Source organism: Jaculus jaculus, chromosome 8, assembly GCF_020740685.1.
Source record: "Jaculus jaculus isolate mJacJac1 chromosome 8, mJacJac1.mat.Y.cur, whole genome shotgun sequence".
NCBI classification, from domain to species: Eukaryota; Metazoa; Chordata; class Mammalia; order Rodentia; family Dipodidae; genus Jaculus; species Jaculus jaculus.
This window is the reverse complement of record NC_059109.1, coordinates 96,050,438-96,068,336: the sequence shown is the minus strand read 5'-3', so window position 1 is coordinate 96,068,336 and position 17,899 is coordinate 96,050,438. Positions and strand designations below refer to the sequence as shown.

General features: G+C 40.3%; 1 protein-coding gene across 5 annotated transcripts in view; it reads right to left on the bottom strand.

Annotated features, from left to right (window-relative positions):
* Positions 1-17,899, bottom strand: part of Macrod2 (mono-ADP ribosylhydrolase 2) — a 2,207,522-nt gene that overhangs the window by 1,398,073 nt on the left and 791,550 nt on the right. The window lies entirely within an intron of this gene.

The following is a 17,899-nucleotide window of genomic DNA, read 5'->3' as shown; positions in this document are numbered from 1 at the left end:
AAACTTTGCTAGTTAATAATACTACTACTAATATGATCAGAAATGAATGCTGTACATTTTTCTGGTGAAACTTAAATATGGATAAGTTAGATTAATTATTTTTGAATGATTTTCTTTCTTCTTGCTGCAATCCAGTATATTATTGAGATGCCCACACTCTGCTGATAATAGGGTAAGGTGAGCCTTCTGTCAGTGAACACAAAGGAGCTGAAGCTAAACTCAGAATAGCACATAAGGCCCAATATGCTAATCCATAACAAAGGAGCAGGGCCCACAAAGACGGCAGAAAAATCTCACAAGAATGCCACACTTGATTAACAAGATTTTCTATGAGCTCATTAATATTGACTACAGGCAAGGGAGCTGAGCTTTTTTTTTTCTTTCCTTCTTTCATTTAACCACAAAAGTTTCCTTAAAGTCATTCCTATATTGAGATAGCATTAGAAAAATAAACTGTGCATATAAAAGAAGCTTCAGGTGATAGACAAGCAGCTTTTAAGCTAAGTCTGCTTTCATTGTAGGCATCTGCACCCAGAAGACTATGTACACAAATTAACATACTTACCTACTATAAAAATAACATGAAATAATTCATATATGCAAGATAGTTTAATTTAAATTACTATCAGGGAATGCTTGAACATTATTAGCACACCCACAAAAACATATGTGCTGATAACCAAGGTAAAAGATTTGCCACTTCAAAAGAAAACCAGTGGGAAGGATGCTATTCAATAGCTGACAGTTTTGTTGAATATTTTATTTAGGTGATAAGACAGTGGTTGATTCAGAAAATGTTAGACTGGAGTTTCTCATTTAACATGTGGATGTGCAGTACAATATCAGGTAACCTAATCTTTCTAAACCTCAGATTCTTCATCTGTAAAAGGGCCAATAAGATCTATACTCTATGGTTTTGAGAAGTTGACGAGACACTGCTCAAAATATTCAGTATATGATATGGTTCATTCAAAGCCTTCAATAAACTTTGCAGGTTTTCTTTTTGTTTCTGTAGTAAAATAAATATTAGAAGAAAAAGAATACAGATCATATAAAACTTACCCATCATTCCACTGCCCTTGGAGGAATAATATCACAATTAGTTAATATCCATCTAGATTTTTCTCTGTATGTTTATAAACTGGTATGCCTGACATCCAAACTTTCTGTGTGTGGAATCCTACTCTACTCATTATTTTATGTTTGTTTCCACTGCTTCACCCTCCATGAATGTATCATTATTAATACATTTACTTATCTCCATTTATTTTATAGTAATTTATAAGTCATCGGTAGTATCAACATGTGGATGTATCATGGCATTAGAGATGCTTCCAACAATGTTTGTCAAGGTCGACAACATTGCAATGTGTTTATCTACCACTAAATGCCTGTTCATATTATCTTTTAACCTAAATATTAAAATGATTACCCCACAATAACCATGTATGAAGTTAGTACCTTTGCTCTTACATAAATGTCGCTATACATTTCACTTTTCCTAGAATTTTTCACTATGAGTTAAATACATATGCTAATAATTAGTAATGTGGACTTATTTATTTTCTAGAGAGAGACAGAGATAGGATATAAGCATGACAGGGCTGCTGCAAACAAACTATTACAACACTTATTATGCCTGGCTTTACATCAATTCTGGGGAATAGAACCCAGGCCATCAGGTTTTGCAAGAAAGCAACTGTAACTGATTAGATATCTCCCTAGCCCAGTAATGTGGGCTTATAACATACCTAATTAACTACTCACATTTAGTTAGTACTAGCCTTCTCCCAGCTGATTCCCAACAGCATGCTTTGCATTAAGGTTATTTGTGAAAGATTTTAGTTCATTTTTAAGCAGTTAAAAAAATCATTTGGCAATGGCTTAAATGGATATTTTACTTAAAGTATCTTTGTAATTTTCAAAAACTAATGAGGTAAACTTATCCATACATGCATGTGTAAAGTAACCATCCAAATGCAGCAGGTCTCCTACATGAGCCCCTGATGACACAGAGAAGGAAGTCCCAGTCCTCAGAGTGCTCTCATTCCATCAGGGCGAAGCACCAAGGAGAGAAAGAGCAAGGGCTTAGGTGAAGCGGGAAGAGTCAAAGGTTCCCATTTTCTAACATTTCAATGAGATCACACAGGTTAAGATATTTACCAAACAAAACAAGACTTTTTTTTCTATCACCAAGTTATAGCTATTATCAGAAAGTGCATTTTGTATGCTGTTTTCAGGTAATAAGCATATTCTTCCTTGGGTAATTTTTAAAAACTGATTCTATCTTATTTTCATTAACCTTTATGGATTTTGCTAAATCATTTTCAGAGAACTTTAAATATGTACCTACAATTTCCAAAGTCAATTACATTAATCACTAAATTTCAATATTGGTTTCAAAAACAAAATACTTCCAGAAACAAAACAAAGTGATGTTGGGAAAATGAAAGTTGTTTGCAAATCGTGTCACTATTAGTATAAACAACTATTATCAGAACTGGAAGTGACAAAGAACCCAAGTGCATAGGATGACCACAGAACAAACTAGCTCCTAGCAATTTCGCTTGCCATTTATATGTGACCGCTGCAAGTCACAAACTTTCTGTGCCTCGTTACCCACATTAAAAGACAAAAAGAGGACTGGTGAGATGGCTTAGCAGTAAAACACTTGCCTTTGAAGGCTAAGGACCTTGGTTCTAGGCTAGATTCCCCAGGACCCACGTTAGCCAGATTCACATGCCCATTCTCTCTCTCTCTCTGTCACTCTCAAATAAATAAATAAAAATGAACAAAAAGTTGTTTTAAAAAGGTCTGTAAAAAACAAAAAGTATCATTTATAGTTACCATCATGATTGATCAGACCCATGAAAATAAGTTCATTGTTTCTTCAAATTACTATATCCATGTTTTCAAAGAAACACATAAATTCGGATGCAAAATGAAGGTTTTAGCTATTCCAGGAGTTACTGCTGTGTAGATTTTATGCTTTGGTTTGATACTTTTACTCCAATTCTTGCTATCCTATGTTTCTCCATTCAAGGTTTAATCAGCAAATTCTTATTCTTCTTGCCACAACAGTTTTTCTTTGACATATAAATCATTATTAATGATAAAATATTTTCATTAAATAAACAAGTTAAACTGTTTTCTATATTCTGTGATGGAAACCCCATGCAAATTAAGGGACATGACGGATATAGCCTCAATTTCTTTTTATGTACCCATTTGCTAACTACAGTGGACTACTGGAGAAATATAACCAAAAACAAAGGATGCTACTTGAAGGAATATTATATTGAGTGCCTTTTGAATGACTTACTGCTAAAAAAGCAATATATATATATGCATTTTGCAAGTACACAGGATGCATCTAAAACTTCAAAGGCCAGTGAAAAAGGACTGTGTATGTGAAACTTTAATAATAAATACACAGCAAGAAAAAAAAAAAAAAGACTCAGTTGCCTAAGAAAGAAGTCAACGTTTTTCTCTGAAAGGTTGAGTCATTATGGTATAATACAAACTGAAACTTGATTTCAATTATTCTCAAGTGTGGCTATGCTGTCTTTCATTCTTCTCTTCAGTGAATTGACAGCCTTCGTAATTGAATATTAATTTCCTCCAAAAAGCATTCCACAGTCTTCTTCAAAGAGGGAGTTAAGCTTATTAATTCATTCCTTAGGAGGACAAAGTGCATGACTTACTGGGTAAGGAAGAAGAACTCCTGGGGGGCCAAGAAGATTTAATCAAGGATTCAAGGGGGAGATAAAAATGATTGAGCCAGAAGAAGAAGAATGTGAGGTCGTCACCCACCTTTTCAAGAAGGGGGAACCTTGCCAGAGCTCAGCCAAAGTGAAGTAACAAAGCCAAACAATCAGAAATACAAAGTCCTCCTGAGGAGACTCAGACCTGGATGTTCCCTAATAACACCATTCTAATTTCTGGTACATTTCCAAGGAAAGGTTTATATTTCATTACACTGTCCACTTTGCATAAGACTACTTATGCTACTCTTGACTTATATAGCCTTGGGGACACTACTGATTTTCTCCCTTCATAAATCCAAAATTGTTCTCTGCCTTCCCAACAGTCCTTTCACTTTTCTTAGTGTCTATTCTAAAACAGTTCAAGGTTGGAGTTATTAAAACATTTGGGGCTATAATTTACCACCAAGTCCACTGAAGATTACAGATAATGTACAATGCTCAAAAATTATGAGAAATTCAAACATCTATCCTTCAGTATACACATGACTTTATTTCTCTCAATAGATGTGGAGGCCAGAGAAGTTTCCTTAACATGGCATCTGATTCCAGAGCTAATGGTTTTCATGACCCCCTGAGTTACTCCAGTCTCTGCTATCCACAGCACTGGAATTACAGGCATGGATGGCAATACCCAGCTGTTTATGTGGGTACTAGGGAATCAAATCAGGAGGTCGTAGGCCTTCTTAGGTCCTCATGCTTGTGTGGGGAGTGTTCTTAACCACTGAATGAATTTAACTCCAGTGTTTCAGTGGGCACAATAGCCCATCCCTCAGTAAATAAGGGGAAATGGTTCCAGGACACCTGAAGATGCCATAATCCATCACAAAACTCTGTTCTTTTACATAAAAAGGTGTTGTATTCACATATATCCTACAAACATCCTTCTATGTATTCTAAATAATTTCAAGATTACATAACGTACCTAATACTTAATATAAGCACTTAGTAAACTAGCTGTATTTTCTAAAACAATACAGTACAGAGACATTTTTATCTAACTTTTTTTGTTTATTTTTATTTATTTGAGAGTGATGGGGGGGGCAGATAGAGAGAGAATGGGCATGCCAGGGCCTCCAGCCATTGCAAACAAACTCCAGACACATGTGCTACATTGTACATCTGGCTTACATGGCTCCTGGGGAATTGAACCTTGAACCAGAGGCCTCAGGCTTCACAGGCAAGCACTTAACCACAAAGCCATCTCCCCAGCCCCTAACTTTTTTTTTTTTTTAATGTGGAGTCCACATATTCCAAGAGCTAACTAGGGTACTAAAACTAAAGTGATATCTTCAGAATTAAATTTGTGGGTTTTATAGTATTTAAAGTACTAACTGCCATATGCTAAGTCCCCTTAAGCATCTTATTATGTCACAGGGAGGGAACATTGGGTCACATGCAAATAAACCCAAGTCTTGTCACAGCATTGGTGCGGGGCTCCTTCCCGCACAGGTAGTGCCAAGGGAAGGACCAGGCCTGCTGGTTCCTCCCTAGGGGTTGAGGGGATGATGAGTGTCGGATGACTCAGAAACCTCTCCTGGCCACCGGAGAAAAACCACACTGAGTCGGGAGTCTTTGCAATGCAGAAACAACTTGCTTTATTACTCTGAGCAGTTGCTTATATCATGTTGGGAACGAAGGCAGGGATTTTAGGGTGGGAGAAGAGGTAAGGGCCAATAGTAAACTTTAACTATTGAAATGGTAATTACAATTACCACGAGGAAGTAGCAGGCCAGAAGCCCTTAGGCATCCTGCTGAGTCATAGCTGGCCAGAGACAGGTCGCCAAACTTTAGCTAGGCTCAGGAAGTTCCACTAGGCCTCACGCCTGGGCCTTTCAGGGCCCAACATCTCCCTCTTTCGTTTTTGTAAGAGCATTAGTCACCGTGGCCCCTGTCTTAGGTTGTCCCCCTCTGGGGATCTTACCCGTCATTGGTCACATGGAGGGCAGAGGAGGTGGCAGTGGGTTGTCTAAGGAACTTAATTCCTGAGTTGTCAGCCCATGATAATGTATTCCGGCCTGATGAAGTTTTATTGTCTCCAGCCGCTGGTGAATAAATTGTGTAATTTTGTTAATTACGCAAGGCCCGACAGTGAGGAGAAGGAGAAGAAGGAGAAGAAGAAGGAGGAGAAGGATGGAGAGGGGTTCAGGTAGAGGGAGGATGTAGGGTAAGAAGTCATGTAAGCCTGTCTGTAGCAGGTTGTCTTGGGGGGTCCCGTTGCCTCCTCTCCATGTCTTCCTGGGGCCTCTTAATCTTGTCCTGGACGATTCCCGATATACTGGCATAAAAGCAGCATTTTTCCTGTAAAAACAAACATATGCCTCCCTTTTGGCTATTAGTAGGTCTAGTCCTCTTCTGTTTTGTAGGATTACCTTAGCCAAGGAATCTAGCTTTCAGAAATGATATCTACATCTGGGATTAAGGTGGCTGGGGCACAAAGGCCCATCCAATTGCTGGGCAGAAAGTTACAGGCCATTTTGCCTCCGCAAACATAAGCCATTCCAGAAAGTGGGCAGCGTTGAGCACTGGGCTCAGTTTTGTTAAAATTACAGAAGGAAGGATGAATGTATCTCACATCTATACTGGAATTATTAGGAGAAGGAAGGGCCCAAATGCCCAGAGGAAACATTGGGAAAAGCTGGACGGGGATGGGGGTGGGGAAGGTGGCTGAGCAGCTTTTTTTTTTATTTTTTATTTTTATTTATTTATTTATTTTTTTTATTTGAGAGTGAAAGACACAGAGAGAAAGACAGATAGAGGGAGAGAGAGAGAGAGTGGGCACGCCAGGGCTTCCAGCCTCTGCAAACGAACTCCAGATGCGTGCGCCCCCTTGTGCATCTGGCTAACGTGGGACCTGGGGAACTGAGCCTCGAACCGGGGTCCTTAGGCTTCACAGGCAAGCGCTTTAACCGCTAAGCCATCTCTCCAGCCCTGAGCAGCTTTTTAAGGTCGTATGGACAACTGTACTGCGAGCAGCCAGAGAGGCCCAGATCTGAGGCAAAGCCAGCAATCCTCCACAAAGGAGGGAGTTATTTAATTTAGCAGGGTAAAGGACCATTTTAGGAACAGTCCTCAGGGGTAGGACACTCCCTAGAGAAGTGATTGTCAGTGTCCCCTTGTTCAGACAAATATTTTAGGTCTCTTGCTAGTACCCAACTGGGTCTTTTTTCATCTTGAGGGAAGACACATCCAAACCCTCTCCCTGCTGTGAGGAGCAGATCAGGCCCTCTCCAGGCCCCAGTCAATGGGTCCCTCCATCTTACCCAGATAGAACTGTAGGTAACAGATGAGGACCAATGTTTTTGAAAAGGGGATAATTGTTTATTTTCTTTAGAAAAGTTTAAAATGTTTAGGGTAAATAATGCCTTTTTTAGTTGGTCATGTGAGGGTAAGGATTCCCCCTTTTGTTTTTGTAATTGAGACTTGAGAGTTTGATTATATCTTTCAACTATAGCTTGGCCCTGGGGGTTGTATGGGATGCCTGTGGAATGTGAAATTTTCCAGGTCTGGAGAAAATCTATAAAGGCCTTGCTTATGAAGCAGGGGCCATTATCTGTTTTTATTTGATCAGGTAGCCCAAGAGTGGCAAAACATTGAAGCATATGACTAATGGCATGTTTAGATTTTTCCCCGGCATGTGCTGATGCCCAGCAGGCACAGGAGAAGGTATCGACTGAAAGAAAGATATATTTAAGCTTTCCAAATGGAGAATAGTGTGTGACATCAATTTGCCAAAGATGATTAGGGCGGAACCCTCGAGGATTGCTTCCTGTATTTTGAAGGGCGGGTACTTGGAGGAAAGGCTGACAGGACTTACAAGTCCAGACAATTTTTTTAAGGTTCTTGACTGGTACCTGTGGAAACCTGTGCTTGAGACCTCTCCAGTTGACATGGGTCAATAAGTGGAAGCATGTAGCTTCTGCAATAGTATTACATTGAGGCATAGAAGCCATTTTATCAGCCAAATTGTTTCCTTGAGAGAGAAATCCCAGTAAGTTTTGATGACCCCTGAGATGTTGAAGAAAAATGGGATTGATTCTTTGTTTGAGTAGGGAACGAGCTTGAATCATCAAAGGAGATATAGGGTTGAAGTCCAATCTAATATGGGCCTCAACCAGGTTGGGTAATAAATTAACAACATAAAGGCTGTCAGAAAATAAGTTAAATGGCTCTTGAATAATGTCTAAAGCTAGAACGACAGCAAATAGTTCTTTGAATTGTGCTGACCCCTCAACCTCATGGGAGAGTGATTTTATGGGGATAGGCTCTTTTTTCTGTTTTAAAGGAGGGTAAATGACTAGGGAAGCCCCCAGGTGCCCTCCATCGGTAAACACGGTAAGAAAGTCAGGGTTAGGTTGAGACAGAAAAAGCCTGGGGGGCTTCCATTCTAACCTGGAGAAAGAACTCATCCATTTGTGGGGGCCATAATGGCAATCAATTTTACCTAGAAACCCCTCGAGAGCCATAGCAACTCTGTTATTATTTCTCTGAAGCCAGGTGAAATCAGTTATCTTAAAGGGAGTGACAATAAGGTGAGGCTCTGTGCCAAACAACCAGACAGAGGTGTCTCTGCCCTTGATAATGCAATCAGCAACCTGGTTGGTTTTAGAATAAACTCTGGGGATCCCACCGATTGAGAGGTGGATCCATTGGATGGGCTCACCTTCCTGGGCCAACAGTGCAGTACATAATGTTTCCCCAGAGAAAATGTAGAGGGAGATGGGCAAATTAGGATTGAACCTCTTTAAGGTCACAGTATTTATAGCCTGTTGTACCTTATAAAAACTTTGTTGATGACAAGGGGACAAAATTACCTGAGAGGAGAAGTTAAGATCCTTTAGGAGGTCAAACAAAGGGGACAGCTCTTCAGTAGTTATGGGTATCCAAGGCCTCATCCAGTTAATTTCTCCCAAGAGCTTCTGGAGTTGAGGCAAGGTGTAAGAATCCTGAATATAAAGTTGTGGTTTAACAGGTGAAACTGTGTCTAGGGTAAGGGTCGAGCCCAAGATCTTAAAGGGAGGCACAGTTTGAACTTTTTCAGGAGCTACTTTAAAGCCGTGAGTATGAAGTACAGTTAGATATTGGTGGGTAAGGTCCTAGAGTGTGGAGGATTCTAGGCACCCAAGAATAATATCATCCACGTAGATATAAAACAGGGTATTGAGGAGATTGAAAAGAGAAAATGGATGACAGGTAATATTGACAAGTGGGTGGGCTGTTAGCCATGCCCTGAGGTAAGACAGTCCATTCAAATCTCCTGTCTGGGCCACAAAAGTTAATAGCGGGTACAGAGAATGCAAATTTTTCCATGTCTCCTGGATGGAGAGGGATAGAGAAGAAGAAATCCTTAATGTCAATGATAGTAATATGGTATATATTGGGAATAGCTGGGATCCATGGAAGTCCCCTCTGGGGGGTTCCAAAGGGGATCATGCGTTCATTGATCTTTCTTAAATCATGTAAAAATCTCCAGGACCCATTAGGCTTTTTTATGACAAAGACAGGAGAGTTCCAGGGACTAGTGGAGGGACGAATATGTCTAGCCTCCAACTGTTGATCAATAAGTATGTGGAGTTGGTGTAACTTAGAAGAAGGGAGAGGCCACTGCTCAACCCATATAGGGTCCCCTAGTCTCCACTGGATTTTAATTGGGGGGGGGCTGGCCCTTAGAATTGGGGGTATTCATTGGAGTAATTAGGATGACATTCCCTCCCTTCCTTAAACCATTGTTGATATATTTTTCTTTTATTTAACAAATCATTATAAAAGGCCTTATGGTCAGTAGTGATGAAAGCCTCGGCATCTCCAAGGATGTCTTGCCCTAATAAGTTAGCGGTGAGCCCAGTCACCACGAGAGGGCGGACTTTTCCCTTGTCTCCACCTGGGTCAGTCCAAGGGAGCCATGTGGCAGTCTCTCAGGAGGTGGATTGCCCGCCATTTCCCAGTAGGGTAGGGTCAGGCACAAGCTGCCAGGAGGGGGCCATCTATTTAAATTACCAAATTTCACCCCTGGCTCCCAATAGATTTATAACTATCATATATTATAAACTGTACTTAGTTTAATTTTAAAGGTCTCCACAGTCTTGACCAATGTAAGATATTGAGATTTGTAAAACTAAACAAGTTAAACACTTAACATATAAAGGCAGAGAGTAAACATTTTTTATCTGGTATAAGGCATAGCAAAGAGAGACTAATACAATGTAAATTGAACCATCATAACCAAAAATTTGTCTCAGTGCCTGTAACTTGCTTGAGGTGTTTTAGATTAAAATCTTAAATCTCAGCTGGGTGTGGTGGTGTACGCCTTTAATCCCAGCACTCAGCACTCGGGAGGCAGAGGTAGGAGGATTACTATGAGTTTTAGGCCACCCTGAGGATCCATAGGAAATTTCAGGTCAGTCTGGGCTGGAGTGAAATCCTACCTCAAAAAACCAAAACAAAGAAAAAACAAATCTTAAATTTTTAAATTTAATATCTCTAGCTAAGTATATCAGTCTATTACAAATTTAACCTTGATTAAACTCTTTTTGGGCCTGGGCAGCAGGACGTAGCCAGCCCTTATGCCAGTATCCCAGTTCCAATGAAGTTCCCTGTCGTCTTTCTTTCCTCTTAGAAAGCTTATAAGGAAGCCTTGAAGTTTAATGCTGTCTGCACTTAGTATTTCTAATTTTTTTTTTTTTTAAAGGCATGTACCACCATGCTTGGCTCAATTAGTTAATTTTTTTTAATTTATTTTTATTTGAGAGCGACAGACACAGAGAGAAAGACAGATAGAGGGAGAGAGAGAGAATGGGCACACCAGGGCTTCCAGCCTCTGCAAACGAACTCCAGATGCGTGCGCCCCCTTGTGCATCTGGCTAACGTGGGACCTGGGGAACTGAGCCTCGAACTGGGGTCCTTAGGCTTCACAGGCAAGTGCTTAACCACTAAGCCATCTCTCCAGCCCTAAACTTTGTTTTTTAACTTTTTAAATATTTTATTTTATTTATTTGAGAGAAAGAAAAAGAGAGAGAAGGTGGAAGATAGAGAAAGAGGCAGATAGAGAATGGGCAGGCCAGGGCCTCCAGCCACTGCAAATGAGTTACAGACACATGTGCCACCTTGTGCATCTGGCTAACGTGGGACCTGGGGAACCAAGCCTCGAACCGGGGTCCTTAGGCTTCACAGGCAAGCGCTTAACCGCTAAGCCATCTCTCCAGCCCAGTATTTCTAAATTTTTATCTGAATAGTCCATAAAATTTGGCTTACCATTCCAGAAGACACATTTAGTTGTAAGCATTAAATTTATGTCTATTTCTTTAAAATAAAGGTTCCAAAAGATTAACATCCACATGGTCAGGTTCATCTCAGCTTATCAGACAGCTTTAGGTTTGTTGAGATAAACTTCCAGACCAGGTACAGTTTTGGAGGAAGGAATATTTACTGAAGCTTACAGATCCAGGGGAAGTTCCATAATGGCAGAAGAAGCTGGCCTGCCTTCACAGGCCCAAGCAGAGAGAGAGAGAAGCACAAACCTTTAGAGAAACAAAAGCCGCCGGCGAACTGAAGGTGAAGGAAAAGGGAATGAAGAGATGTCGACAAGTAAGTTCAGGTTACAGAAGCAAAGGTTAGTGCAGTAAATAGGAAGACTACCTCATAACTGATGAGGATACGCTCACCTGCAAACACCAATTACCTCCTCTCACGGGGTGCACTAGTCTGTCGGGGTCCCAGAGCCCCATGTTGGGCGCCAAATGCGGGGCTCCTTCCCACACAGGCAGTGCCAAGGGAAGGACCAGGCCTGCTGGTTCCTCCCTAGGGGTTGAGGGGATGATGAGCGTCGGACGACTCAGAAACCTCTCCTGGCCACTGGAGAAAAACCACACTGAGTCAGGAGTCTTTGCAATGCAAGAACAACTCACTTTATTACTCTGAGCAGTTGCTTATATCATGTTGGGGACGAAGGCGGGGATTTTAGGGTGGGAGAAGAGGTAAGGGCCAATAGTAAACTTTAACTATTGAAATGGTAATTACAATTACCACGAGGAAGTAGCAGGCCAGAAGCCCTTAGGCATCCTGCTGAGTCATAGCTGGCAAGAGACAGGTCGCCAAACTTTAGCTAGGCTCAGGAAGTTCCATTAGGCCTCACGCCTGGGCCTTTCAGGGCCCAACACATTGGTACTTGCTCAGATGAGAATATTAAAATCAACTCACTTGCACCTGTATCACTAACTTTATTCACTGTTCTTGTAGGAGTTGGGATCAAGAGGTCTCAAAGTACATCAGGTGTAACCTTTGATCTCCTTGGTAAAAAATGTAGTCAATTCCAAGGTAATCTGTCATATGAGTTTTTTCTAGAACTTTGAAATATAAAATGAAAAAGTCAGCTACTTTTTTTATATATTTAACAGTGTCCTTGGCACTTGAAAAATATGCTTTATTGTCTGGCATGGCAGTGGTGCATGTCTTTAATCCAAGTACTCAGGAAGGGGAGGTAAGAGGATTGCCATGAGTTTGTGGCCACTGTGAGACTACATAGTGAATTTCAGGTCATCTTGGGCTAGAGCAAAACCCTATCACAAAAAAGAATAAAAAAGGAAGAAAATATGCCTTCTGTGGGGTGTGTTCATGTTCAGTACAGGTTCCACAGGACCACCCCCCCATAAATAGTGCATTCATTATCACATCTTTCCCTGCTTTCTCCTGCTCCCCTTTCTCAGTTCTGCTTCTATGCAAGCACCTCTGGCTATAGCATCACACACTACCCTCTCAGAGTTTTGGAAAAATTCAAGTAGGACCCAGACGCTTACAAAGAAGCTGCTATGTCCATGTATGCCCAGAGCTATAGGTTCTGGTTTTTGTCCTACCACAGTGTACTTGTTTCCTCAGCCACCAATTCTAACCTGTTTCTGTTGGATTTCTGTGTTTATGCACTTGGAACCTATCTTGGAAATCTGTCCATTCCTATTCTCTTCCTAGGTGGTTTTGTGAAGTTTCTGTGTTTATATAATAATGACACTACAATTTGTTTTCTTCCCCCCTTCCCCCCTCCTCCCTCCCCCCTCCCTCCCTCCCTCTCCCTCTCCCCCCCCCCACCTCTCTCTCTCTCTCCATTTATTTATTTTGGAGATAGGATCTGGTTCTAGCCCAGGATGACTTTGAACTGACTATTCAGTCTCAGGCTTGCGTTAAAGTTACACTCACTGTGATGCTCCTACCTCAACCTCCTGAGTGCTGGGATTAAAGGCATGCACCATCATGCCCAACCAACACTACAATTTTTATCTTGAGCCCTACTTGTATCCTAAATATAGATTCATATAGAGGGCTAATCAAAATCTATGAGCATATAAAAAAACATATGGAATCCTACTTTTTGGACAATGGAACACTCAGGAGCCATAGATTGTTGCTAGAAAATTTTCAGTGCCAGGGATGGGATAGCTTTCAGTTAGTTGTTGGCCAGGGAAGTCCCTGATGCACAGCAAACATTATAGGGCATTGCCAAGACCATTGGTTTCCACCAAGAATAGATGGTAAGACCCTATTGCTGAAGACTCCACATACTTGGGCTACAAGGCCACTGAGAAATCCTGCTGGAACTGAGCTGATAACCTCCTCCATGTAGACCAGCTGACAGAAATCTGGAAGAAGCCATTCTGCATACAGTTCAATGGGAGGAGAAATCACCATTGAAGATACTCAACAGTGGACACTGCAAGCCTTATATTTGGCCAGCCAGGCCAAATGAGCCAATGGGTACAATAGTGGCATGTCTGTCAGGGAGGAAATTATCTGCCCTCTAATTGGACTAGAGGTCCGCTCCATGTGACAGAATACATCTGATACTGACAACTTAAAACAGGGTTAGTCATGAACCCTAGGGGTGTAACATCTGCTGCTGTCTGGCTAAATGTATATACTATGCTTACCAAATTGCCCAGTAAGCACTTCTCTTAATGTTCATACACTTATATTAATGCTACTCTCACTTTTTTTAGAGAATCTTCTTTTTTCCGAAGGCAGTTACCTTGGGATGACTCAGAAGGCATCATGGTGCTGGAAAGAAGTGACAGGAGTGCTCAGTACTGTAATACCTCTATCACACTTTCCAAGGCTCAAGGTCCATTGAGGAAGAGGTGGCAGAAACAATGTAAAAGCCAAAGGAAGGGTAGGACTCCTTACAAAGTGCTTCCCCCAGACACAAAATGGCCTGGCTATCCATGCCTTTACAGCGCCTGACACTACCCACACAAGACCATCATAAGAGGAGGAAAAGATCATGACATCAAAATAAAAGAGAGACGGTTGAGAGGGGGAGGGGATATGATGGAGAATGGAGTTTCTAAGGGGAAGGTGGGGGAGGGAGGGTATTACCATGGCAGTTGTTAATAAACATTTTTTTTAAAACTGCCTAATATTCTCACCTAAATGTGACAAGGCCAAACAAAATGAGCTCTTAATATCCTTTCCCAACCTATGTCTTCTCCATCTCATGTACCATTCAGTTATTAATGTGTTGCAAATTCTTTGTTTCCTCCCATGCTTTCAGGGTCCCTATCCAACCCAACCAGTCTGCACACTCTGAAAGCACTCAGGTGTCTCCACCTCTGGAATCAGAGCCGTTATGCAAGCACCACTATTTCTCACCTGAGCTATTACAGTAGACTTCCGCCAAGGGTTCCTTCTGCAGTCCATTCTGCATATAATACCCCAAGTCGCATTAAAAAATAAATAAAGCTAAGATTTCCCCTTTTTCCATCTCACAGCCTGGGATCCTAGTCTGTTTATGACTTTCTCTTTATATCATGGTAAAAGATGGGATAAAATGCAGTGTGACTGAAGTATACCAAATTTATTCTAGCCAAAAGTTGTTACTACTCTATTTCTGTTGCTCACATTTTCTTGTTTTTAACTTTTGTATGATGACTTCCATCTTACTCAAATCTCAAAGAAAAAAGTATAACCTCTTCAGAAAGCACTTTACAAACAAGCCAACTCAACGTCCTGCCAGCACTGTTTTTGCCAAAATAGTTGCCAATGTGTTTGTGTGCTTCTTTGTTTACATTGCCCTCCCAGAGAAAGCAAGCCTAAGTATTTTGTTTTATGAAGCATATCTACTATGTAGAACATAAAATGATATACACTAGGCTTTTAATAAATGCTGTTGAAGAAAATAAGTGGTCGGAATTATGACCAGCCTCATTTTCAAAATGATAAAACGTAGCTTTAAGGCAGTTTAGTAACTGTCTCATGCCTCTCCTATCCTGTCTTCTCCAACACTAGAGCTCATTGTTTTAATTGCTACAACAGATTTCCTCCATAACTGGTGGCAAGGCAATACAAATTTGAAATAAATTAATATTCTTAGACTAGAGTTGCTTAATTATCAGTTTTATACAGTATCTTCAATTTATATAACTCAGTGTGTTTGAATGATTCTGAAATCTTTAAAACATATTTAGTTTTGTAAGAGCTGATCACAATTTTGTGCTATATGTATCTTCTGAGAAGAAAGGAGAGTTACTTAGTCTTCATCTTCTACACAAACCTAGGAAGAGATATCCAGCAGTGTAAGCAACAGGGGATAATTTGCAGGCCATTTCTCAGAGAAAAACTAAAAGATCCCAGATTACAAGGGAACATAATTCATTTTACCTAGAAACCACTAGAAGAGTGGCCTATTAGTGCTTTTTCTTATGTGAATGAAACTATGATGAACCTGTATGTATGTAATTTGGATCAGAATGACAATGGCCCACAAATCAAGGGATATGAATAGATATTTGAGGAAAGTTTGATAGCATCAAAATGGAAATAATCATAAAAAGTGATGCTACATGTATATATTGAGAAAATTCAGCTACAAGTATCCTGGAAACAAGAGACATTTAATGCAGTCTTCTAAAACCATTTTGTTTTGCTTTATAGTGAGGATTCAGGATATTGGTTGACAAGTGCCAAGCAAGTTCTTGAATAAACAGTAAGTATAATCACATAAAAAAAATCCAAGGCATAGACAAATGTAAACTTTCTTTTTTTTAAAGCTTTTTTTTAAAATTTTTTATTTATTTATTTGAGAGCAACAGACACAGAGAGAAAGACAGATAGAGGGAGAGAGAGAGAATGGGCGCGCCAGGGCTTCCAGTCTCTGCAAACGAACTCCAGATGCGTGCGCCCCCTTGTGCATCTGGCTAACGTGGGACCTGGGGAACTGAGCCTCGAACTGGGGTCCTTAGGCTTCACAGGCAAGTGCTTAACCACTAAGCCATCTCTCCAGCCCTAAACTTTGTTTTTTAACTTTTTAAATATTTTATTTTATTTATTTGAGAGAAAGAAAAAGAGAGAGAAGGTGGAAGATAGAGAAAGAGGCAGATAGAGAATGGGCAGGCCAGGGCCTCCAGCCACTGCAAATGAGTTACAGACACATGTGCCACCTTGTGCATCTGGCTTATGTGGGTCCTGGGGAACCAAACCTGGGTCCTTTTGGCTTTGCAGACAAACACATTAACCACTAAGCCATCTCTCCAGCCTTTAACTTCTAAAATATATTTTATTTATTTATTTGAGAGGGAGAAAGGCAGACAGAAAATGGGCATGCCAGGTCCTACAGCCAGTATAAACAAACTCCAGATGCATGTGCCACCTGGTATCTCTGGGTTTGTGTGGATGCTGGGGAAATTGAACCTGGGTCCTTTGGCTTTGCTGGCAAGTGCCTTAACTGCTAAGCCATCCCTCCAGCCTGACAAATACACTTTTTCATCAAGAAAAGGTAACCATCATTTTAAAATATTACTATTACTAATATAAACAATAACAGAATTTTATCATTCCTGCAGATACCAAAATAGTCACTAAGAATGGCATCAGACACAGGGGCTGGAGAGATGGCTTAGCGGTTAAGCGCTTGCCTGTGAAGCCTAAGGACCCCGGTTCGAGGCTCGGTGCCCCAGGTCCCACGTTAGCCAGATGCACAAGGGGGCGCACGCGTCTGGAGTTCGTTTGCAGAGGCTGGAAGCCCTGGCGCGCCCATTCTCTTTCTCTCCCTCTATCTGTCCTTCTCTCTATGTCTGTCACTCTCAAATAAATTAAAATTAAAAAAAAAAAAGAATGGCATCAGACACATTAAACAATGTTTTTCCTCTTTTTTCTTGTACATATATTTCTGATGAATAAAGTTGCAAAAGGTCATAATCCAAAGGGTATATGAGGAAGAACTTAATAAATCTAAATTATGCCCATAAAAGAGGTTGAGATAATAATAGGGAAACAAGATTTCTAATACAGGTCCCACATTCACAATTCAATAGTCTTTTTGTCTTACTACATAGTTACCACATAAAGATGGCTAAAATACATAAGTCACTGATCAAATGGGAGTAAAATAGAATGCTACATTGTTTTCATTTAAGCTATTTAAAAGTTTATCAAAGTGGCCAGGCATGGTGATGCATGCCTTTAATTCCAGCAATTGAGAGGCAGAGATAGGAGGATCGCCATGAGTTGGAGACCACCCTAAGGCTACATACATAATGAATTCCAGGTCAGCCTGGGCTAAAATTTTATATATATACATATATCTATATATGTATGTGTGTATATATCTGTACATATCTATATATGTATGTGTGTGTATATCTGTACATATCTATATATTTATGTGTGTGTATATATATATGTATGTGTGTATATATATGTATGTATATATATATATATATATATGTATATATGTATGTATGTATGTATATATATACACACATATATCTCAAACTGGAGAATTTTCAAGGAGATGCTTAAGATAATGTGATCAAACAAGGTATGATTTCCACAGATCTCTCTGGAAACCACTGTTAAAGTCCTAAATCAAACTACTTAGGAGTCGAGAGTCATTAATGATCTCAAGTTTGGATTGATATAATTTGGTCTCATATCAATGTTACCTGTGTTTTCTCCACTGAAGGAAAATATCAAATATTATCATTCAAAGAGCAACTGTACAGAAAGTACTAATTAGAAAGTCAAGGAGAGACCTCACATCGGCCAACTAACTCAATGCAGAAGCAGCAGGATCATGAGCTCTAAGGTTTGATTGACAGGCAGACTGGATCGAATGACAAAGGTGAAGAGTATGATGTTTCTGGAGTATAATTTCT